Source organism: Callithrix jacchus, chromosome 3 (assembly GCF_049354715.1).
Source record: "Callithrix jacchus isolate 240 chromosome 3, calJac240_pri, whole genome shotgun sequence".
Classification (NCBI taxonomy): Eukaryota; Metazoa; Chordata; class Mammalia; order Primates; family Cebidae; genus Callithrix; species Callithrix jacchus.
This window is the reverse complement of record NC_133504.1, coordinates 88,796,488-88,820,668: the sequence shown is the minus strand read 5'-3', so window position 1 is coordinate 88,820,668 and position 24,181 is coordinate 88,796,488. Positions and strand designations below refer to the sequence as shown.

Sequence of the window (24,181 nt, the reverse complement as noted above, 5' to 3'; positions counted from 1 at the left end):
ATTTTATAGATGAAGAAACTGAAGTTCAATGAGTTTAAGTAACTTGCCTAAAGTCATACAGCTAGTAAGTAGCAGAGCCGGAGTTACATACAGGGCTGTCTGATGTCGAGGCTTGTGAATTTTCTCCTAAACCCCTATATTTGATGCTGAAAACTCCAGAGAAAAATGTATGTATATAAGGGCCTGGTCGAGTGCAGGACAAATATTCCCTCTAAAATCTCTATCTGTTCAACCTCCCCAGAGATACTTCAGACTACTCTTTAAATATAGTCTTCCCATTTCCATGACCCACCTAAATTGTTCACTCTTTCTTTAATATTGTTATAACAGAACGAATGGTTTATGTTTGAAATGAATTGTATATTGTTATTTGAGGTGCATATGAGAGAAAATGCTATGTAAATCCTAACAAGTGATGAATAAAACTTTATATATATATATACTTACATGTATATAAAATATTACAAAATAAAATAATATTTAAAGAGATGTGCATTTATTTTTGTCATTCTGATGCAAAACTATACTGTATTCTGACTATTTATAAAGTTATTTCCTTACACGTTTTCTATTTTTTTTTCCATCCTGTCATTCTTATTCCCCCGGTAATCTCTATATATCTGAGGAAGAGGAAGCGAGAAGTTGTTCCACCTGTGTTTACTAATTATAGTGTTAGTCCTTTGTATTTAGTGTTTGCACTTTGTTAGAATGCTGATTATCTCTCAAGCAGCTAACCCTACTTAGACCTGACAACAATTTAAACTCAAATATCTTCACGGCAGGCAATTTTATTAGTGTTTTACATGGCACACCAGAGAAGTGAGCTGGTTTGGGTGGGTTTGGGCTTTTTTTTTTCTTTCCATTTTTGGTAGAAGATTGTGCTTTAGAAAAGTATGTTCAGTGGCCTATACCACTGGAAAACTTTATTGACTTGTTCAACCCATATGCCACAAGCCTGAACCCAGGAGAAACCAGCTCTAAGAAAAAGCAGTGTGTTCCATCTCTGTGGCTGATTTCATTTTTGGATTCTCTTTTGAGTCTGCCAATAAGTTCCAGGTGGAATGTGTTGGTTTTTGAGATGCAAGTTACCTGTTCACTGGGAACAGAGGGAGACCACTTGTTTGAGCCTCCTACAGTTGACAGATGGCAGTGACTTTGGTCACTGATGATATTGTCTGGATTCAATTCAGCTTAGAAGGGAAAGAAACCATAATACCTTGTAAGAATTTCCTTTGCTCCACCCAGTCATTCTAGTAAAGAAAAGATTTGAAAAACTAAGACTCCAATGCCACATGTACCACATTAACATCTGGAGGAGGGCTTGAGGGAATCTCCCTGGAAACCAAAAAAGAAAAGAAAAAAACCCTCTAGGTCATGGGTGTCCAAATTTTTAGCTTCCCTAGGCCACACTGGAAATACATAAAATACACTAGTATTAATGATAGCTGACGAGCTGAAAAAAATTGCAAAAAACATTCCCATAATGTGTTAAGAAAGTTTGCAAACTTGTGTTGTATTGGGCAGCATTCGAAGCCATCCTGGGCCACATGTGGCCCCCTGGCTGTAGGTTGGACAGGCTTACTCAAGGTAATTTTTGCTCCCTAACTCTGCAGGGCAGCAAGCCTCCCTCCCGCAAAGAGACCACAGTTGAATGGGCGTGGGATGAGGTGGAGATCTTGGTTTGTGAGAGGAGTCAGCAATGGAATGGCTGGTTGGTTATACAAATTAAAACTGATTTGCATTCATCTAAAGAAAAATGAGTAAATACAAGATGCCAATTATATACACAAATGTATTGCAGAAAGACTATAAACACATGATAAAATGTTAACTAACACACATAACTTTTTAAATGGAAAAAGTGTTTGGAAAAGCATTTCTAAATTCTGGGTTTAGGTTACTTGGGAAAAAACAATTTGAGATATCCTAAAGTATCATATCTGGCTGGGTGTGGTGGCTCACGCCTGTAATCCCAACACCTTGGGAGGATGAGGCCGGCAGATTACCTGAGGTCAGGAGTTGGAGACCAGCCTGGCCAACATGGTGAAACCTCATCTCTACTAAAAATACAAAAATTAGCCGAGTGTGGTGGTGGGTGCCTGTAATTCTAGCTACTCGGAAGGCGAGGCACAAGAATCACTTGAACACAGGAAGCAGAGGTTGCAGTGAGCCAAGGTCATACCACTCCACTCCAGCCTGGGCAACAGAGTGAGATTTCTCAATTTCTTGCAGTTCTTCAATAAAAAACGAACATTAGGACACCTTTATGTCCTTTAGTCTTCCTTTTCAGAATTCCTTGTCTTCTGTTTGGAAAATAATTTTCACGCCAATATGGTGGAATTAACCAAATCCATAGGCTTTGGGGTCTTAAAGACCCAGATTCACATACAATTTTGACCTTTGGTAAATGTCTTAACATCTCCAAGCCACAGTTTCCTCACAGGTGGAATAGTGTACTTATTTTACAGACTTGTGAGAATTAAGTGAGATTATGTATATAAATAGCATGTAATGCATTTGCCATCAGATGGTGAACACTCAGTAATAGTCAGATAGGAATATAATCACAGCTACCCCCTTTTTCTTTTTCTTTTTCTTTCTTTCTTTTTTTTTTTTTTTTTTTTTTTTTTTTTGAGACACAGTTTTGCTCTTGTTATCCAGGCTGGAGTGCAATGGCGAGATCTCGGCTCACTGCAACCTCCGCCTCCTGGGTTCAGGCAATTCTCCTGCCTCAGCCTCCTGAGTAGCTGGGATTACAGGCACCTGCCACCATTGCCAGCTAATTTTTTGTATTTTTAGTAGAGACGGGGTTTCACCATGTTGACCAGGATGGTCTTAATCTCTTGACCTCGTGATCCACCCGCCTAGGCCTCCCAAAGTGCTGGGATTACAGGCTTGAGCCACCGCGCCCGGTGCTACCCCCTTTTTCTATCTGTACTGCTTCCACTCGAGACCACTGTTCATATTACTAACATTCTAGCTACTAAATGTGTAGGTTTCATGAGCAACACAATAGATCACTTAAGAACACGAACTCAAAAGTCCCGCTGCCTGAGCGCAATTCCTAGCTCCCTATTCCCGGCCCTTTGATCTAGGACACGTGATTATACTTCCTCTCTCTGATTCAGTGCGCTCGCCTTTAAAACAGAAGTGAGAATGCCTAATTCCTAAAGTTACTGTGAGCGCCAAATGAGTTAATACATTAAAATACTTAAAACAATGCTCACCTGTAGGAAACTCTCAGTAGCTATTAGCCACTATTTTTTTTTCTCGAGATTGGAGTCTCACTCTGTTGCCCAGGCTGGAGCACAGTGGCGGGATCTCGGCTCACTGCAACCTCCAACTCCAGGGTTCAAGCAATTCTCCTACCTCAGGTTCCCATGTAGCTGGGATTATAAGTGCATGCCACCACACCAGCTAATTTTTGTATTTTTAGTAGAGATGGGGTTTCACCATTTTGGCCAGGCTGGTCTTAAACTCCTGACCTCGTGATCCGCCTGTCTCGACCTCTAAAAGTGCTGGGATTAATGGTGTGACTCATCATGCCCAGCCTATTAGCCACTATTAATATAATTGTTTATGCCTCCCAATGCAATGGAGTTATAATGTCATTAAGATGCTGGTTGCAATGTCCATAAAGTCTGCTTTCGTCCTCACTGTATCCACAAACACTAAACACATTATCTGACACTGAGAGGGGCCTCAATGAATCCTGGGTTTCACCAACCTTTTGCAGACTATGAAGTGGCTTTCCAACAGCTCTCTCAGTCTGTGCTATCTACCTTCAAGTCCATCTGAACAGGCAACCCAGGTCTGTCCCAATCCTCTCCCCTCTGCCTCTCCCATTAGATCTCCCACTGCTTTCCTATACATATTCCACCTCCAGCAAACACTGCTGATTTCCTCCACCCAGCCAAGGACGGCAGGGGAGGCGGGCTTTGCTGCAGCCACAGAGGGTGAATCTTTATCTGTCTGGATCAGTCATGGTGTTCTCATTCCTCTTGCCATTGACTAACGGAAGTATGAACACATGATAGAATTTTGACCAATGAGATGTGAGAGCAAGCCTTCAGAAGAGGAGGGAAGTGTCAGAAAAAATTTCCCTCATGGTCTCTCTCCTCCCACTGGATATGGTGGCATTTCCATGTGAGGCATGGAGTTGCTGCAGCACGTATGAGGGGAGCTAAGCCAAAGCACTGAGGATGACTGAGGATGCACTGATCTGCAGGATTCATCAACCCTGTGCACCCTAGTTAGAGAATTCATGCTATATGAGACAATACGAATATATCTATACATAAATGACTTAGGCTTTTCTGTTATTTGCAACCCTAAGCAGCGAACAGATTGTTGGAAACAGATGCCCAGTGCCACAAAGAAAAATTAGCACTGAGACAAAGGATTTCCAGCAACTCAGTTTTTACTTCCTGGACTGCAGGAATGGTATTCTCACTAGCCATCTTGCCACAAGAGTACGATTAACAAAGGAAAACAGACATATTTATTCCTTATGTATTTGGGGTTGTCCTTACTGCTCTGTCTGATCTCCATTGGCTGGAGCCAGACCTCACAATCTAAACTAAAACCTGATTGGCTAATAATTTAAAACTTTTCTAAACAGGTAAAAGCAATGAAGAGCTGGAACATGCCTGTGAGCATGTCCAGCACAGGTATCTTGGTTCAAGTACAAGGATATATAATATACTATGTGCCTGTAAGCATGGCATGTCTAACAGCAACATAGGATAGGGCTTAACAAAATTATTAGCAAACTTTTTCTTTAACAAGAAAGGAAACTTTGAAGAGGAACTTTTTTACTTCCCACACAGATATACAAGAAATCTTGGCTGGGTGCAGTGGTTCACACCTGTAATCCCAGCACTTTGGTAAGCTGAAGCAGGAATATTTTTTGAGCTCAGGAGTTCAAGACCAGCCTGGGCAACATAGGGAGAGTCTGTTTCCACCAAAAATTTAAAAATTAACTGGGCATGGTGGTGCATGCCTGTGAACCCAGCTACTCAGGAGGGTGAGGTGGGAGGATTGCTTGAGACTGAGAGATTGAGGCTGCAGTGAGCTAGGATTGTGCCACTGTACTCCAACCTGAGTGGCATAGTAAAATCCTTTCTCAAAGAAGGAAGAAATCCCTTTCATCCCTGTGCAAAGGCCAATATATAATACTTATCCCAATAAAATATGCATATCACAAATATATAGCTCACTAAGTTTTCACAAACTAAATATACTCATATAACCCAGCACTGAAATAAAAATTAAATGTCATCAATATCTGAATTAAAAAGTTAAAACTAAAACCTTCTTTACCTAAAAAGTTGGCAAAGATGAAAGGTTAATCTTTCTCTTGACTTGGATGTAGAAAAGTGTATTCCCATATACTTTTGGTAAGAGTATAATTTGGCAACATGTGTAAAAGTTTGAAACACACACACAAAAAAAATTAAACATGCTTATCTTTTAATCTGAAAATTTGACTTCTAGGAATTTATCTCAAGGAAATCAAACGTGCAAAGAGGCATGAGAATCTTTACGGCTGGTGCTTCACAGCAAATACTTGAAAATAATTCATTAGTTACCATCAATAGAAGATTAAATAAATTTTTATTTATCTTTAAAAAGATGAGATTTTTAGGAATTGACACAGAAAGCAGACCATGATATGCTCTTCAACAAAATGAGTATGTTGTGAAATAATAAGTGTAGTATGGAAGGATACACATTAACTGTTAACAGCGGTCATTTCTGGAGGATAAAAGCATGAAAGTACTTACTTTGTATGCCATTGTAGTACATTACTTTGGAGATCAATAGGCACATGTTACTATTTTCATCACAAATCACATTGAAAGAACTGAGAACATATACTCTGCAGGTCCCTTGATAGATCCCCTATTCAACACACCAGTGTCTTCTCTGCCCCCACTTCTCCACCTGCCTTAACATGGGGCAGTGGCTCTCGCCAAGTTGTCCCTGAGCTTCTGGTAAGATACAGATTGGTCTAGGTAGGACATTGAATTTCCTTAGTAATCACAAAGAATTCACTGTAAAGACTAGAATCAATTATATGAATGGGAACTTTTATGTTCTTATATCTTACTGTGAGAGGAATTATTTTTAAATTTTTACAAGGATTGCAACTATATGACATTCTGGAAAAGGCAAAACTATGAAGACAGTAAAAATAACAGTGGTTTCCAGGGAGTAGGGAAAGAGAGAGATGAATAGGAGGGGCATGGAGAATTTTTACGGCAGTAAAACTATTCTATTTGATAATACAGTGATGGAAACATGTGATTATACATTTGAAAACCCATAAAATGTACAACACCAAGAGTGAAAGTTAATAAAAATTATGAACTTTGAGTGATGCCTATATGTCAGTGTAGGTTGATTGATGGTAACAAATGTACCTCTATAGTGCAGGATGTTAATAGTGGGGGAAGCTATATATGTGCGGGGGCAGAGGGCATGCAAGAACTTTCCATTCTGTTTTGCCATGAACCTAAAACTGCTCTAAAAAATAGGATCTATTTTTCTTTACGTCAGAACCTTAAAATTATATATATATATATATATATAATTGCACTTTCAGTTCTGGGATACATGTGCAGACCATGCAGGATTGTTGCATAGGTACCTACATGGCAATGTGGTTTGCTGCCTCCATTCCCCCATCACCTATATGTGGCATTTCTCCCCATGTTTTCCCTCCCCAACCTTCCTACTCCCTGCTGTCACTCCCCTATCCCCCGCCAACAGATCCCAGTGTGTGATGCTCACCTCCCTGTGTCCATGTGTTCTCATTGTTCAACACCCACCTATGAGTGAGAACATGTGGTGTTTGATTTTCTGTTCTTGTGTCAGTTTGCTGAGAATGATGGTTTCCAGATTCATCCATATCCCTACAAAGGACACAAACTCATCATTTTTTTGATGGATGCATAGTATTCCATGGTGTATATGTGCCACATTTTCCCTGTCCAGTCTATCATAGATGGGCATTTGGGTTGGTTCCAGGTTTTTGCTATTGTAAACAGTGCCACAGTGAACATATGTGTGCATGTGTCCTCATAATAGAACGATTTATAATCCTTTGGATAAATATACATAGTAATGGGATTGCTGGGTCAAATGGAATTTCTATTTCTAGGTCCTTGAGGAATCACCACACTGTCTTCCACAATGGTTGAACTAATTTACACTCCCACCAACAGTGTGAAAGTGTTCCTATTTCTCCACATCCTTTCCAGAATCTGTTGTCTCCAGATTTTTTTTTTTTTTTTGAGACGGAGTTTCGCTCTTGTTACCCAGGCTGGAGTGCAATGGCGCAATCTCGGCTCACCACTACCTCCACCTCCTGGGTTCAGGCAATTCTCCTGCCTCAGCCTCCTGAGTAGTTGGGATTACAGGCACGCACCACCGTGCCCAGCTAATTTTTTGTATTTTTAGTGGAGACGGGGTTTCACCATGTTGACCAGGATGGTCTCGATCTCTTGTGATCCACCCGCCTCGGCCTCCCAGAGTGCTGGGATTACAGGCTTGAGCCACCGTGCCCGGCCATCTCCAGATTTTTTAATGATCGCCATTCTAACTGGCATGAGATGGTATCTCAATGTGGTTTTGATTTGCATTTATCTAATGACCAGTGATGACGAGCATTTTTTCATGTGTGTTGGCCTCATATATGTCTTCTTTTAAAAAGTGTCTGCTAATCCTTCACCCACTTTTGAATGGGTTTGGTTTTTTTTTTGTAAATCTGTTTTAGATCTTTAAAGATTCTGGTTATTAGCCCTTTGTCAGATGGGTAGATTGCAAAAATTTCTTCCCATTATGTTGGTTGTTGTTTCACTCTAATGGTTGTTTCTTTTGCTGTGCAGAAGCTCTGGAGTTTAATTAGATTACGTTTGTCTATTTTGGCTTTTGTTGCCAATGCTTTTGGTGTTTTAGTCATGAAGTCCTTGCCTATGCCTATGTCCTGAATGTTTTTGCATAGGTTTACTTCTAGGGTTTTTATGGTGTTAGGTCTTCTGTTTAAGTCTTTAATCCATCTGGAATTAATTACAGTGTAAGGTGTCAGGAAGGGGTCCAGTTTCTGCTTTATGCACATGGCTAGCCAGTTTTCCCAACATCATTTATTAAACAGGGAATCCTTTCCCCATTGCTTGTTTTTGTCAGGTTTGTCAAAGATCAGATGGTTGCAGATGTGTAGCATTGCTTCAGAAGCTCTGTTCTGTTCTATTGGTCTATATCTCTGTTTTGGTACCAGTGCCATCTTGTTTTGATTACTGTAGCCTTGTAGTATAGCTTGAAGTCAGGCAGTGTGATGCCTCCAGCTTTGTTCTTCTTGCTCAGAATTGTATTAGCAGACAATTCTAAGCAAAAAATTAGTAAATATAAATTCCCTAATCTTAGCAGGCTCTCTTTTGGTTCCATATGAAGTTTAAGGTGTTTTATTTCCAGTTCTGTGAAGAGGGTCATAGGTAGCTTGATGGGGATAGAGTTGAATCTATAAATTGCTTTGGGCAGTATTGCCATATTGATGATATTGATTCTTCTTAACCATGAGCATGGAATGTTTATCCATCTGTTTGTGTCCTCTCTTATTTCCTTGAGCAGTGGTTTGTAGTTCTCTTTGAAGAGGTCCTTTACATCCTTTGTTAGTTGTATTCCAAGGCGTTTTATTCTCTTTGTAGCAATTGTGAATGGCAGTTCGTTCTTGATTTGGCTCTCTTTAAGTCTATTATTGGTGTACAGAAATGTTTCTGATTTCTGCACATTGATTTTGTATCCTGAGACTTTGCTGAAGTTGCTCATCAGTTTCAGGAGATTTTGGGCTGAGACAATGGGGTCTTCTAAATATACAATCATGTCATCTGCAAATAGAGACAATTTGACTTCCTCCTTCCCAAATTGAATACCCTCTATTTCCTTTTCTTGCCTGATTGCTCTGGCTAGAACTTCCAATACTATATTGAATAAAAGTGGTGAGAGGGCATCCTTGTCTAGTGCAGATTTCAAACAGAATGCTTCCAGTTTTTGCACATTCAGTATGATACTGGCTGCAGGTTTGTCATAAATAGCTTTTATTATTTTGAGATAGATTCCATCAATACCTAGTTTATTGAGAGTTTTTAGCATAAAAGGCTGATGAATTTTGTCAAAGGCCTTCTCTGCATCTATTGAGATAATCATATGGTTTTTGTCTTTGGTTCTGTTTATGTGGTGAATTACATTTTTAGACTTGCGTATGTTGAACCAGCCTTGCATCCCTGGGATAAAGCCTACTTGATCGTGACAGATAAGTTTTTTGATGTTCTATTGCAATTGGTTTGCCAGTATTTTATTGAAGATTTTTGCATCTATGTTCATCATGGATATTGGCCTGAAGTTTTTTTGTTATTGTTGTTGAGGCTCTGCCTGGTTTTGGTATCAGGATGAAGTTAGTCTCATAAAATTATTTGGGAAGGATTCCCTCTTTTTTGATAGCTTGGAATAGCATCAGAAGGAGTGGTACCAGCTCCTCTTTGTATGTCTCATAGAATTCAGCTGTGAACCCATCTGGCCCTTGTTTTTTTGGGGGGGTAGGCTATTAATTGCTGCCTCAACTTCAGCCCTTGTTATTGGTCTATTCAGGGTTTCAACTTCTCCCTGGTTTCAGTTTGGGAGGATGCCAATGTCCAGGAATTTATCCATTTCTTCCAGGTTTATTGGTTTATGTGCATAGAGTTGTTTATAGTACTCTCTGATGGTTGTTTGTGTTTCTATGGAATGAGTGGTGATATCCCCTTTATCGTTTTTCATTGCATCTATTTGATTCTTCTCTGTTTTCTTTTTTATTAGTCTGGCTAGTGGTCTATTTTGTTGATCTTTTCAAAAAACCAGCTCCTGGATTTATTGATTTTTGAAGGATTTTTTTGTGTTTCTATCTCCTTCAGTTCTGCTCTGATCTTAGTTATTCCTTGTCTCTGCTAACTTTTGAATTTTTTTGATCTTGCTTCTCTAGCTCTTTCCATTTGGATGATAGGGTATCGATTTTAGATCTTTCATTGCTTCTCATGTGGACATTTATTGCTATCAATTTTCCTCTAGACACTGCTTTAAATGTGTCCTGGAGATTCTGGTATGTTGTGTTTTCATTCTCATTGATTTCCAAGAACATCTTTATTTTCACCTTCATTTCATTGTTTATCCAGTCGTCATTCAAGAGCCAGTTGTTCAGTTCCCATGAAGTTGTGTGGTTCTGAGTTGGTTTCTTAATCCTGAGTTCTGATTTGATTGCACTGTGGTCTGAGAGACTGTTTGTTAGGATTTCCATTCTTTTGCACTTGCTGAGGAGTGATTTACTTCCAATTAAGTGGTCAATCTTAGAGTAGGTGCGATGTGGTGCTGAGAAGAATATATATTCTGTGGACTTGGGATGGAGAGTTCTGTAAATGTCTATTAGGTTTGCTTGGTCCAGATCTGAATTCAAGTCCTGGATATCCTTGTTAATTTTCTGTCTTGTTGATCTGTCTACTGTTGACAGTGGGGTGTTAAAGTCTCCCACTACTATTGTGTGGGAATCTAAGTCTCTTCATAGGTCATTAAGAACTTGCTTTATGTATCTGTGTGCTCCTGTATTGGGTGTGTATATATTTAGGATGGTTAGTTCTTTTTGATGCATTGATCCCTTTACCATTATGTAATGTTCTTCTTTGTCTCTTTTGATCCTTTTTGGTTTAAAGTCTATTTCATCAGAGACTAGGATTGCAACTCCTTTTTTTTTTTTTTTTTTGCTCTCCATTTGCTTGGTAAATCTTCCCACATCCCTTTATTTTGAGTGTATGTGTGTCCTTGCATGTGATATGGGTTTCCTGAATATAGCACACCAATGAGTTTTGACTTTTTATCCAATTTGCCAGTCTGTGTCTTTTCATTGGGGCATTTAGCCCATTTACACTTAAGGTTAATATTGTTATGTGTAAATTTGATCCTGACATTTTGATGCTAGCTGGTTGTTTTGATCATTGATTAACACATTTTCTTAATTGTGTTGATGCTCTTTACCACTGGTACGTTTTTGGAGTGGCTGGTACTGGTTGTTCCTTTCTGTTTAGTCCTTCTTTCAGGAGCTCTTGTAAAGCATACCTGGTGGTGATGAAATCTCCGAGTAATTGCTTCTTTGTAAAGGATTTTATTTCTCCTTCACTTATGAAGCTTAGTTTGACTAGATACAAAATTCTGGGTTGAACGTTCTTTTCTTTAAGGATGTTGAATATTGGCCCCCACTCTCTTCTAGCTTTTAGGAATTCTGCTGAGAGATCTGCTGTTAGTCTGATGAGCTTCCCTTTGTGAGTAACCCAACCTTTCTCTCTGGCTGCCCTTAGTATTTTCTTCTTCATTTCAACCCTGGTGAATCTGATGATTATGTGCCTTGGGGCTGCTCTTCTTGAGGAATATCTTTGTGGTGTTCTCTGTATTTCCTGGACTTGAATATTGGCCTGCCTTGCTAGGTTGGGGAAGTTTTCCTGGATAATATCCTGAAGAGTATTTTCCAGCTTGAATTCATTCTCACCGTCACATTCAGGTACACCTATCAAACGTAGATTAGGTATTTTCACATAGTCCTACATTTCTTGAAGACTTTGTTCATTTCTTTTTACCCTTTTTTCTCTAATCTTGCCTTCTTGTTTTATTTCATTGAGTTGATCTTCAGCCTCTGATATCCTTTCTTCTGCTTGGTCAATTTAGCTGTTGAAACTTGGATATGCTTTGTGAAGTTCTCATGTTGTTTTTCAGCTCCATCAATTCACTTATATTCCTCTCTAAGCTGTTTATTCTCATTAGCATTTTGTCAAACCTTTTTTCAGGGTTCTTAGTTTCTTTGCATTGGGTTAGAACATGTTCTTTTAGCTCAGAGAAATTTGTTATTACCACCTTCTCAAGCCTGTTTCTGTCAATTCATCAGACTCATTCTCCACCCAGCTTTGTTCCCTTGCTGGTGAGGAGTTGTGATCCCTTGGAGGCAGGGGTCTATTTTTTTAAAAATCCTATAAGCATAGAAACGTTCTTAGAAAACAGCGTCTTTTATCTTCCTCATGTGAGAAAGATTGACTAGTTGAGCTAAAACTGAACAGGTTCAAACCACTGGCTTATCACAGCATGTTTCTGAGTGCCTAATGACCATAGCAGCCTAAACACCTTACCCTCCCGTACCTAGAACATTGTTCTTCCCAAAGATGTTTCCTACTCAGAGTTAAGTTTTTACCCAAAGCATCGAAGGAACAGAGAAAATCAAATAGAAACAGTTTCAATCACTTGCAGTGCTTAAAATATTTATAATCCTTGCTATAGCCAAAGGCAGCCAGGCTAATTATTTACCAAGCAAGTGGAAATGATGTCCCAGGGGATATGGCAGAACCGATACATCAATTGGGAGAAAGGCTGGTAGTTAATACGAGTTCAGAGAGTCCCAAAAGCATCTTGGAGTGGCTCTATTTTAGCCTCACATAAGAACTGGACCATGATGCTGCAAATGACACATTTGCTACTGAAAAGATCAAAGGGTGCTGGGAGGGCTTGTCCTCAAGTTGATTTTCTGAGCATCTCTAATGAGCTGCAGTGAGAGAAATCTATGCTCTCTGAGGCTAGAAGGTCCCAAAATGGAAAGGCTCTCTAAATTCCTGTAGAGAAATTTAACGGAGGTGAGAGATTATTGGGGCTCCACAAGGGCTTCAGATTTCTCAACTGAAGGCTTTTTATTTGAAATGACAGTGATTTTATGAGTTTTGCTAATTAGAAGACCAATTAAGGCTTACTTTAAAATTTTTCAAACAACACAGTAACATCTGGACTTCAAATTGGAACTCCCTCTCACTTTTCAAACATGACAGTTAATGGTTTAATTATATTCCAGAATTTTTCTATTCATATACATATGTACACGTTGGTATTGACTACATATTTAAATATCCCATTACAATACTGTTGCTCATTCCTAGCTCTGCTTGAAACTTCAACTTAATGACAGAAATTTAGAGATTTGATGCAAAGACCAACAGGCAGAACTCAGGTTGCCCAATGAACTACTATCAGCTGTTTACATTCCTGATTTCCACCTCACATCAAATGACAACACTTCCTACACACCACTGGCTGTATTTTTCAAGCTTGAAAACTCTAACCTATGTGCACTTTGCGGGCCAGAAACCTAGAGATCATCCACTCCCTCCCTCACCACCGTTTTTTATTCACAACGAAGTTAAGCCAATTTTATCTCCCTTTTTATTCATGTCTCTCCATTTCCATGATCGCCATTATGATCCAAGCCACCACATTCTCCCACTCGTGCATCTGAACTGCTGCAGCAGCCTCCTCATGAACTTGCCCTCTTCTAACCCATTCTCCACAAAATGGCTAGAGAACTCTTTTTCAAAAACATAAATTTATCCCTATCACCACTTATCAGGAACTTCGCCTGGCGCATACAATATCCAAACTCCATGCCATGGCCTTAAGCTCCTGTATGACATGACTCTGCCTCTCTGTCCAACCTCAACCCCTCACTCTCATTTCCCAGGCTCTAGTCACTCTGGCTTTCTACTCCTGGAGTGCCCATGTTCCCTTCTGACTCAGATGTGTGGACCCTGTTGTTCTCCAATTGGAATATTTTTCCTCCCTACTTTGCCTAGTTAGTATCTATTGAGTTTTCAGATTTCAACTCAAACACCGCTTTGTCAAGATAATTTTGGATGGTATGCCTGTGTGACTGTTTGGTTAACATCTCTGTTGCCCACTAGTCTGTAGGCTGCATACAGGTGGGTCTGCTTTGGTACCTGGTTTCCCCAGAAACTAACAAAGCGCCTGCCATATGGCAGAAATTTGAATGAGATTTGCTAAAAATTAAAGGACTAGTGCACGTAAAGCTGTTGGACATACTCCTATCTGGAGAAATATGGACCATATCCCCTGGTTTAAAAAAGAAAAAAAAAAAAAAAAAACCAGGAGTGGGAACTTTTTCTCGACTTCAAAGATCACCCATACACCACAGCCCAGCTTCAGACTGTGCTCTGTTCAGCTCGGCTTTGCCTGGATGGGCAGAAATGGCATTACACATATGGACAAAGGCACTGATTCTCTCTTTTCAAGATGGAAAGATAGCCAGGTGTGGTGGCTTACGCCTGTAATCCCAGCACTGTAGAAGGCAGAGGCGGGCAGATCATTTGAGGTCAGGAGCTCAAGGCTAGCCTGGGCAACATGGGGAAACCCCATCTCTACTAAAAATATAAAAATTAGCCAGGTGCGCGCCTGTAATCCCAGCTACTCAGGAGGCTGAGACAGGAGAATCACTTGAACCCGGGAGGCCGACGTTGCAGTGACCCGGGATCGAGCCACTGCACTCCAGCCTGGTCAACTGAGCGAGATTCCCGTCTCAAAACAAAACAAAACAAAAAATGGAAAGACGACTTTTCAAAGGTATACATATATATGGCTAGAGAAATATATATGACATTTCTCCAGCTCAGTTCGCTAGTACACACATACATACATATATGTGTGTACTAACGAACTGAGCTGGAGAAATATATGTATGTACACATACATACATATGCGTGTACTAGCGAATTGAGCTGGAGAAATGAACCAGTCATCAATAATTGCTTTTCTATCCTTTGGCGCCCTCTATGGACAGTAAATTCACTTGCAGTAAATTTATGCCAGCACTATCTATACCCAGGAAATCTATGAGGTGGGTTCTTCAAATAGATTCACAGTGAATTCAGTCTTTGGAAAAATCTGACTCCTTTTCATCAAAAGCGTGGGTTCGTCTGTCTAAAGATTTCCCCCAACATTTTTAGGTATCTGTATCTAACCAATGTTAGAACTAAGAGCAAAATTATGGTAAAATATCTTTGTCTCAACTCACAGCAAGAATCATCTTTTGGCTGCCTATATGGGAAATATACTCCACACAGAACTGCCAGACTGTCTTTTGTTTTTCTCGCCTGTACAAAATATTAGATCTATGCTAAAAACAAAGACAAAGCAAATATTAAAATACAATATTTACTTTAATATTTTTTCTAAATAATTTAGTTTCAAAATAATGTTAGTTGTTTTCTAAACACATGGAAAATGCATAAATCAGTAAAAAGGAATAAAAGAGGCTGGGCACAGTGGCTCATTCTTGTAATCCCATCACTTTGGGAGGCTGAGGTGGACAGATCATTTAAAGTCAAGGAGTTGGAGACCAGCCTAAAGACGGTGAAAGCCCGTCTCTACTAAAAATACAAAAATTAGCTGGGGTTGGTGGCAGGAGCCTGTAATCCCAGCTACTTGGGAGGCTGAAACAGGATAATCACTTGAACCCAGAAGGCAGAGGTTGCATTGAGCCCAGATTGAGCCACTGCACTACAGCCTGAGTGACAGAGCAAGACTTGGTCTCAAAAAAAAAAAAAAAATGGATAGAAGACTGGATGAATCAGACAGCACAGGTCAGGCACAATGTCCAGTCTATAGCAGCTTCTGGTAAATGCTACTTCCAATGTCATCTCCATCTTGGCTCTGTCACCAACCGAGTGACCTTGAAAGTCAGTAAACTCTCTGGTGCTCACTTTCTTCATCTGTAAAATGAAGGTGTTGAACTACATAATCTCTGAGAGCCCTTCTCATCTATAATGTTATATTTCTAAACCCATCCCCTATATCCTTTGGTTTCCCACCACATCACAATTTCGAGAAAGGAAAGCAGAAACTTTGTTGATCCCTACACTGTCAATTATGTTCCACAATCTTTTATGGAGCATCAACTCTGTATAAAGACCTGAGGACATGAAGCTTAATATGGTACTGCAACTGATCTCCAGAAGCTCATAGCTAAATGGTGTAATTCACTATAACACATATAGGAAGGGCTATGTTTGAGCTATGAACAAATGCTGTGGTAACACCTTGGACGATATGATCACAGAGTTCATAAAAGATTGTTTTAATTTAGCAAGTTAGGTAAAAAATCAGTTGAGCCATATGCTTGCCATTACCCCAACAATATAAGTAGTAAACTGGATTTTTCTCTTTTTGAACCTATGCTCTAGGTTTCACTTGGGTATAGCCTAACTCTCTAAGAAATGCAAATGGTGCTAAAACTCTTCCCTCCTGTTCTGAAGCATGGCTTTATTGGAAAAATCAGCTATAGAAGTTGTGCCTTAAACTATCTACTCTCCATGGACTCTCCTGAGAACAGCAAGTCCTCTTGCCAGCATTTGCCATGCAGATACCAGCCTGTGAGTTGAAAGTTTGTACAAAGTAATTTCCAGTGGAGGCAAAGTCATCAGATCCCCTGCGGGCCTAGTCAGCAGTATCTCTTTCAACTCACCCAGTCTCAGTGCTGCCCATGGTCCACAAAATAATTCATTCCCACCTGAGCTGCTGAGACCTAAAATTCCCCTATTCTACTTCAACTCTTTGCAAATTGGAACTCATGCTGGTTCCATTTGCTAATGGTGACCATGGCCAGTCCCTCCAAATTCCTCTGTTGAAGGACAAAGGCATAGCTATAAATTTCACCAACCCCTGGAGCTGTTTAGCGTTTTAGGACTCTGAAGCCTTTATTTCCACCCCACATAGAAGTTATTCTCTGCTATGAAATAGGAAGATTTCTTTGAAAGAAAGCATTTGATGACCTAGTTGGTAAAAGCAGAAATGATTAAGACTTGGGCAAATAATCCACATATTGCTATTACCTTAATGATTAAAACATGCAGCTCACTAATTTCATCTGACAGTGGGCCCTTTTGTGGGTAGACAACTCATATGTAACGTCTTACTGCAGCCGAAGAGACTTGTCCCATGCCAAGCCTGACTTCCCATTTCTTTTATTACTGAGAAGGCATTGGTACAATCCAAAATGATTAAAGCAATAGAGATTGAATTGCAGACAAAGAACATCGGACTGGATCGGGGATGGGAAAATAAATCTCCAAACAAGAACAAGACTCAAGGGACTAACAACCAAAACATTCAAGTTTCCTTTTTAAAAAATTTTTTTAAAAGCTGAAATATTCAACTTTCTAGTTTATGCCACATCAGAAAAAAAGAGTTTACGTAATCTATTAATACAGGAATGCTTTGTCTTTGGGAGGAGTTTTTCCAGGGTCCCTAAAAGAAAATTCTTAACATTTTATATATATATATAAATCTCCAATATATATATATATATATATATATATATATATAGAGAGAGAGAGAGAGAGAGAGAGAGAGTACAAAATAAGTCAGAGGTGTAAGAAACTAATGAAACAAATTTCCTGGATCCAGTTCTCCTTGTCCGTAACTACTCCTTGTATGAAACTGGAGAAACTCTTGAACTTCATTATCGGTAACTTCATTATTAGCATAATGGCATCTAACCCATTTAATCATGAATCACAAGAGACCAGCAAAATTTATATGACACCCAAAAATTACAGAAAAATAAAAGTATCTTCAGATTTACTGCCTCCATATACTTAACCCATGAAAAAGGAAATTTTCTATTATAATTATTTCTTTGCACAGAACAAAAGCAAATAATTTGAACCTCCTTATCATTCAAAAAGTAATGAGTGTTTTCTGTTGCTAGTAGTCAACATTTTAAACATCCATCTTAGGCTGGGCGTGGTGGCTCATGCCTGTAATCCCAGCAATTTGGCAGGCTGAGGCAGGCAATGACTTGACGGCAGGAGTTCAAGACCAGCCTGGGCAACGCGGTGAAAATGTGTCTCTACTAAAAATACAAAAATTAGCCGGGCATGGTAGTGCACGTCTGTAGTCTTAGCTACTCCGGAGCCTGAGGCAGGAGAATTGCTTGAACTGGGGAGGTGGAGGTTGCAGTGAGCCGAGATAGCACCACTGCACTCCAGCCTGAGTGACAGAGCGGGACTCTGTCTCAAAAAGAAAAAATATATAAAATATATATAGAGAGAAATTAATATAATATATAAACATTTATATAGATATGAATTAATATACATTTATATATTATATTTATATAATATATACATTTTTATATATAATATATATATAAAATCACTTCACAGTCATCCAAGTTGAACCTTATTCTTTTTCTTCTTAAGTTTTAGCTAATCTATTAATGGAAACTGTATGCTTAAGTGACGATAGCTTCGCCTATCAAGGAGATATTCAGACCCTCTTTGTTCTGTATCTTTTTTCATATCCTACCCATTCCCAGGAAGCCTTCTTGATCTAACTTATGCTACAAGATCAGATGAGTGAGGAGCACAATTCTTAGTCCATGTTTTTGTGCTTCTTTGGTACAAAAGTGGTTCCTGTTGAGATAGATCATATTTTAACTGGGAAATTTAATTCTGGAATTTCACTGTTAGCCAGTTTTTTCCATAGGAAGATGATCAAGGCAAATGCTAAATGAATGTTCTCCTCTTTACTATAGGTGGGTTCTTCTTAAGTCAAAACAAATTTACAGCCAGGTGTGGTGGCTTACACCTGTAATCCTAACACTTTGGGAGGCCAAGAAGGATAGATCACTTGAGGTCAGGAGTTCGAGACCAGACTGGCTAACATGGCGAAACCCGTCTCTAATAAAAATACAAAAATTAGCCAGGTGTGGTGGTGCACGCCTATAGTTCCAGCTACTCAGGAGGCTGAGGCAGGAGAATTGCTTAAGCCCAGGAGGAGGAGGTTGCAGTGAGCCAAGATCGTACCACTGCCCTCCAGCCTGAGGGACAGAGTGAGATCCCATCTCAAGAACAAAACAAAACAAAACAAATTTATCTTCCATAATAAAATAGTGAAAGGAGCTGGGTGCGGTGGCTCACACCTGTAATCCCAGCACTTTGGGAAACCAGGGCAGGAGGATCACCTGAAGCAGGAGTTCGAGACCAGCCTGACCAACATGGTGAAACCTTATCTCTACTAAAAATACTAAAAATTAGCTGTATGTAGTGGTGGGCACCTGTAATCCCAGCTACTCGGGTGTTTGGGGCAGGAGAATCACTTGAACCTGAGAGACGGAGGTTGTAGTGAGCCGAGATCATGCCACTGCACTCCAGTCTGGGCGACAAGAGCTAGACTCCATCTCAAAAAAAAAAAAAGAAAAGTCAAAGGAAAACTCTTAAGGGGACTGTGTCTAAAGCAACCCACTCTACCTATATGTTGACAGAAGAGCTGTATTGCCTATTAAGATAAATTAAACAAATGGTGATGCCACAATTATTAATTTTTTATTTGTATAGATGGGGCCTATTTCTGGTTGATATTTCCTCAGGCTTGCTAGAGTCAGTGACAGGCTATTGAAGCCTAAGTGTAATGTTTAAGGCAAAATAATGGTATTTTAGATGAATTATTTTATTTAAATTCCTCCTTGTGACCTACTGGTTTTACAATGCATTTTTCATGCTTCAATATTAGAACTTTTAGTTTGGGGCTAACAGAAATAGTTCAGCTAATGAAAATAATGATTTTTTCATGCTGTACTACATGGTAATTTAAAGCATTTCAATTAAACAAACTGTCTCATTAGAGCTCCTTGATAATGTAGTTCCATTTGCTTTGATATGGTCAGAAATCCCAAGGATGCTTTTGGGATACACTCTAACTCTCATATGAACTTGCTTAAGAAGGTTACCATACACCAGACATTTTAGAGTACTCAAATGACCTACTTTAAAAACATTTGAAGCCATTTTACGGTGTGGACCCAGAACAAATTACCCTTATTTAATAAGTAGCTTCCAATTTGTGTTCCAAAAAGCATCTGAACTCTACCATTGAAGTTTATTTTTAAAGTTCCATTTTTCTCATAAGATTTGAAACCACGTTCATTCATGAAATTCTCATTCTGAGCTGGGTGAAGTGGCTCAAGCCTGTAATCTCAGCACTTTGGGATGCCGAGGCAGGTGGATCACCTGAGATCAGGAGTTCGAGATCAGCCTGGCCAACATGGAGAAACCCCACCTCTACAAAAATACAAAAATTCACGGGGTGTGGTGGCGCGTGCCTGTAATCCCAGCAACTCGGGATGCTGAGGCCAGAGAATTGCTTGAATCTCAGAGGCGGAGGTTACAGTGAGCTGAGATCACCGCTGCACTCCAGCCTGGGCGACAGAGTGAGACTCCATCTCAAAACAAAATAAAATAACAACTGCAAAAAATTAATTCTGTTACTACTTTGTTACTTTGTTTTTCACAGATTAATCTTATAATGAATATTATAATTTTAAAATTCACTATTTTGTATCATATTACCTATCATCTTTTCCTCAAAGATTTTAGACTCACTTGTACACTTCTCTGGAATACAAAAAACTAAGTACATAAATAAAATTGGCTGAGCACGGTGACTCATGCCTGTAATCCCAGCACTTTGGGAGGCCAAGGTGGGCAGATCACCTGAGGTCGGGAGTTCAAGACCAGCCTGCCCAACATGATAAAACCTCATCTTTACTAAAAATATAAAAATTATCCAGTTATGGAGGCACACACCTGTAATCCCAGCTACTTGGGAGGTTGAGGCAGGAGGATCACTTGAACTTAGGAGACGGAGGTTGCAGTGAGCCAAGATAGTGCCATTGCACTCCAGCCTGGGTGACAAAGCAAAACATCTCAAAAAATAACCACAACTGTGAAAGGATCACTGAGCCACTTGGGATTAATTATATATCATTACTTTAACTTGAATATGTAACTGCCTTCACATAAGCTAAAGGTTCAAAAAGATAAGACATTCTTTTAATTTTACTATAATTGAAACCAGATGCCAGGCACAGTGGCTCACACCTATAATCCCAACACTTTGAGAGGCTGAGGCAGGCAGATCACCTGCAGTCAGGAGTTTGAGACCAGCCTGCCCAACATGGTGAAATCCTGTCTCATCTAAAAATACAAACATTAGTCAGGTGCAATGGTGAGCACCTGTAATCTCAGCTACTCAGGAGACTGAGGCAGGAGAATGGCTTGAACCAGGCAGAGGTTGCAGTGAGCTGATATCACAGCACTGCATGCCAGCCTGGGTGAGACACAGCAAGACTTCATCTCAAAAATAAAAAGGAAAACAGATGAAAAAATAAATTTTTCATATGCCTAACATAAGTAAGAAGTGAGGCACTTGAAAATTTATTTTATGTTACCAAATAGCCTCTTGAATTTAAATACCTGTTAATTTAACTTAAATATCAGACAAACCAGTCGCTGAACTTAACAAAATGGCACAAAGGTCAGCTGACTGGATATCAGCTAGTTTTTTTGGCTATTGTATGCTATAGCAATAAGAGTATCAATTTTGATATCTCAATTCAAACGCAATTGAACTTGTAAAAAAAATGAGAGTTTTATGCATCTAGACCTGTTAAAAACAGCACCATCTTTTACCTTGATTGCAACGCCTTTTTTTTTTTTATTTTATTTTTTTTTTATTGAGGGTAAGTAATGCTAGCTGCTGTAACAGATCCCAAGGTCTAACATGGCTTAACACAATCAAAGTTTCTCTCTTTACACAATGTCCAATGTGGTCATTTCATCTTGTGACTTCAAAATAAGTGGAGTCTCAGAGTCCTCTCTGGATGCAATAGCCAGGGGATGGACATCAGAGAGAGTATAAAAACACTGCAAGAGTCTTTTGGGTTTGTTGAGGGGTGGGGGAAGAATAGGAACTGGGCTCAGAAGTATTGTACATCACTTCTACTCACATTCCAGTGGCCAGAATTCAGTTACATGGTCACAACTGAGTAGAGTGGAAGCTAGAAAATGCAGTCTGTCTGTCAGAAAGTAAGAAAATTTGGTGGACACATAGCAGTCTTGCCATAAAAGTCTCTGTAGCCTCAGCAGGGACTTGCAATAAGGAATATAATCTCACAGTTGCTCTTATAACTAGAGAGATTATCATCTGGTTTTTAGGTGGAATAACAAACATAAAGCTATAAAGTAGGCCGGGCACGGTGGCTCACGTCTGTAATCCCAGCACTTTGGGAGGCCAAGGTGAGCTGATCACAAGGTCAAGAGTTTGAGATCAGCCTGACCAACATGGTGAAACCCTGTCTCTACTAAAAATACAAAAAGTAGCCAGGCATGGTGGTGCACACCTGTAATCCCAGCTACCTGGAAGGCTGAGGCAGGAGAATCACTTGAACCCAGGAGGTGGAGGTTGCAGTGAGCCAAGATCACGTCACTGCACTCCAGCCTGGGTGATAGAGTGAGACTCCATCTCAAAAAAAAAGGTCTATAAAAGAATGATACTAGTATAACTAAAAGGTATTTAAAAATCTGTAACCATCTATGTCACTTGTTTAATCATCGGTGTCTCAGGTGCCTCTTCTAGGCACATAGATTGAGTTTTTCCCATCCAATTATCTGAATCTCTGAGTTCTGAAAGCACTTTTCTTTTCCATTCACTTGACTATCAAAAATGGCAGACACAGTAACTTTAACTTAACTTTAATCCTGAAAGCTGTAGTGAATCATATTAAACATAACCCAAATGTTTTTTTTTTTCCTTATTCTTTTCTTCCTGGTGTGTGTGTGACCCAAACCAGAGTTTTCAAAGGCATACTGCATGAATCAGTTTAAAACTGATGTTATGGAGTTTGGGGGTTTTTTTTGTTTGTTTTTACTGTGAATTTTTGAACACTTAAACCCAGACAATGGCTCAACAGAATATCCAGTAGTCTCTGAATTTATATTTCATTCAGTTTAAGTTCCTGGCAGTGGTCTGATTTCATGAGCCCTTGTTAATTACCAAGGTTTCCAAACTTCCTAGAAGGACCTCTAATGTAAAAGGCTATCCATCCATTGTATAACTGGTCTCTGAAGCAGAAATTCAGCATAAAATTGAGGCAAGTACCCAGAAAGCTCAGGTAAAATCTCACCACTTGACTTGTATCTTCTTTTAAACATCACAACCCCAGAGCAAAACAGCAAATAATTGATAGGTGATGTAGAGAAGAGTAACTGATAGGATTGAAACCCCGCAGGGACTGACCTAGAAAGAGAGATAAAAGGAACTGAGAAAGCCTGGTTGCTCCATCTTCACGCAATCCTGGGAGGTAGATGTTTCAGAGATCTGGCTTTGTCTAATCCCTCAGTGACTTCAAACATTTCTATTTTGGTGGCTCTTCCTCTTTTGAATGGGGATAATATAAAACAGGTTAAATTTCCTCTGGGCTGAAGGTGACATTCACAAGGCATCTATCCAGTCCGTTTCCTGTGTAGAAGGCAACCTTCCACTGAGGCCTTCCTGAGAGACTCCTCTGAGATCCATTTCAGGCAGTCCTCAATTGACATCCTGCCTGCTTTTCCACAAACCCAAATGAAAGTTACTTAACCTCACTAGCCTCAGTTTCTCTTCTGCAAACTGGGAGTTGAAAATACCCACCGCCCAGGTTTGCATGAGAGTTAAATAAATTGTTTAAAGTCACTTAACAGAGGGCTGTACAAATAAAAAGAACTCAAGCGGCTACTGTTATCTTTAAAAAGAAAGGTTAAACCAGCTCCCGATGACTTTCTGCATTATCTAACAATCCTTCGAGTTGGTAAAATATTATTTGAAGCCCAAAACTCCCTGTATTTAATTTTATCCTAATTCAATTCATTTTGGTTACATTTTAGAGAATCACATAATATCTTCTATGTGGTTTCCTTTATTTGTTCTTGAAAACTTTGAAGATCCAGAAAAATGGTACTGTTGAAACAAATGATGCCACCTGTACCGAGTTCCTCCACACAGGTGCTCAGTAGGGATTGAAGGTGAAGTAATGCTTAACTTTCTATGGCAGGGATGGCAAGTGTGCGGGAGCTGCAATACCCAGCTCACCTCCAAAACATACATCTATGTCTACTAATGAACATCTACATCTGCTAAGAGGTCGTCAATCTCTTTTCCACTGAGTCCATATTTTTCCACAAAGTGGAAAATATTTCAGAAATACTTTGGACATTCTCTGCTGATCCATGAGTCACTACTAATCTATTACCACTCCTGGTCTATAGCATAAATGGAAGCATATTTAAAACTGGAAGCCAACTTTGAAGAACAAACTAATTTTAACTATTTGTTTTGGTTTTCTGTGTCTAGAAATGGAAAAAAAAATTACTAAAGCCAATTCTTGATCGTCTGTGATCTTGGAGAGTGTGGTTTAGCATGACTGAATCAAATTAATAAACCTTTGTTAGAAATGAGA

The 24,181-nt window shown here is 39.5% G+C and overlaps 1 long non-coding RNA gene across 3 annotated transcripts in view; it reads right to left on the bottom strand.

Moving 5' to 3' along the window:
• LOC103791908 (uncharacterized) overlaps positions 1 to 24,181 on the bottom strand; it is a 107,783-nt gene that overhangs the window by 38,502 nt on the left and 45,100 nt on the right. For all 3 annotated transcript variants that reach the window (XR_008480122.2, XR_008480123.2, XR_004740741.3), the window contains 2 exons: positions 22,871 to 22,983; positions 20,493 to 20,590 (listed from right to left, as the gene is read on the bottom strand). This is a non-coding gene — a long non-coding RNA (uncharacterized LOC103791908). The remainder of the gene's footprint in view (positions 1 to 20,492; positions 20,591 to 22,870; positions 22,984 to 24,181) is intronic.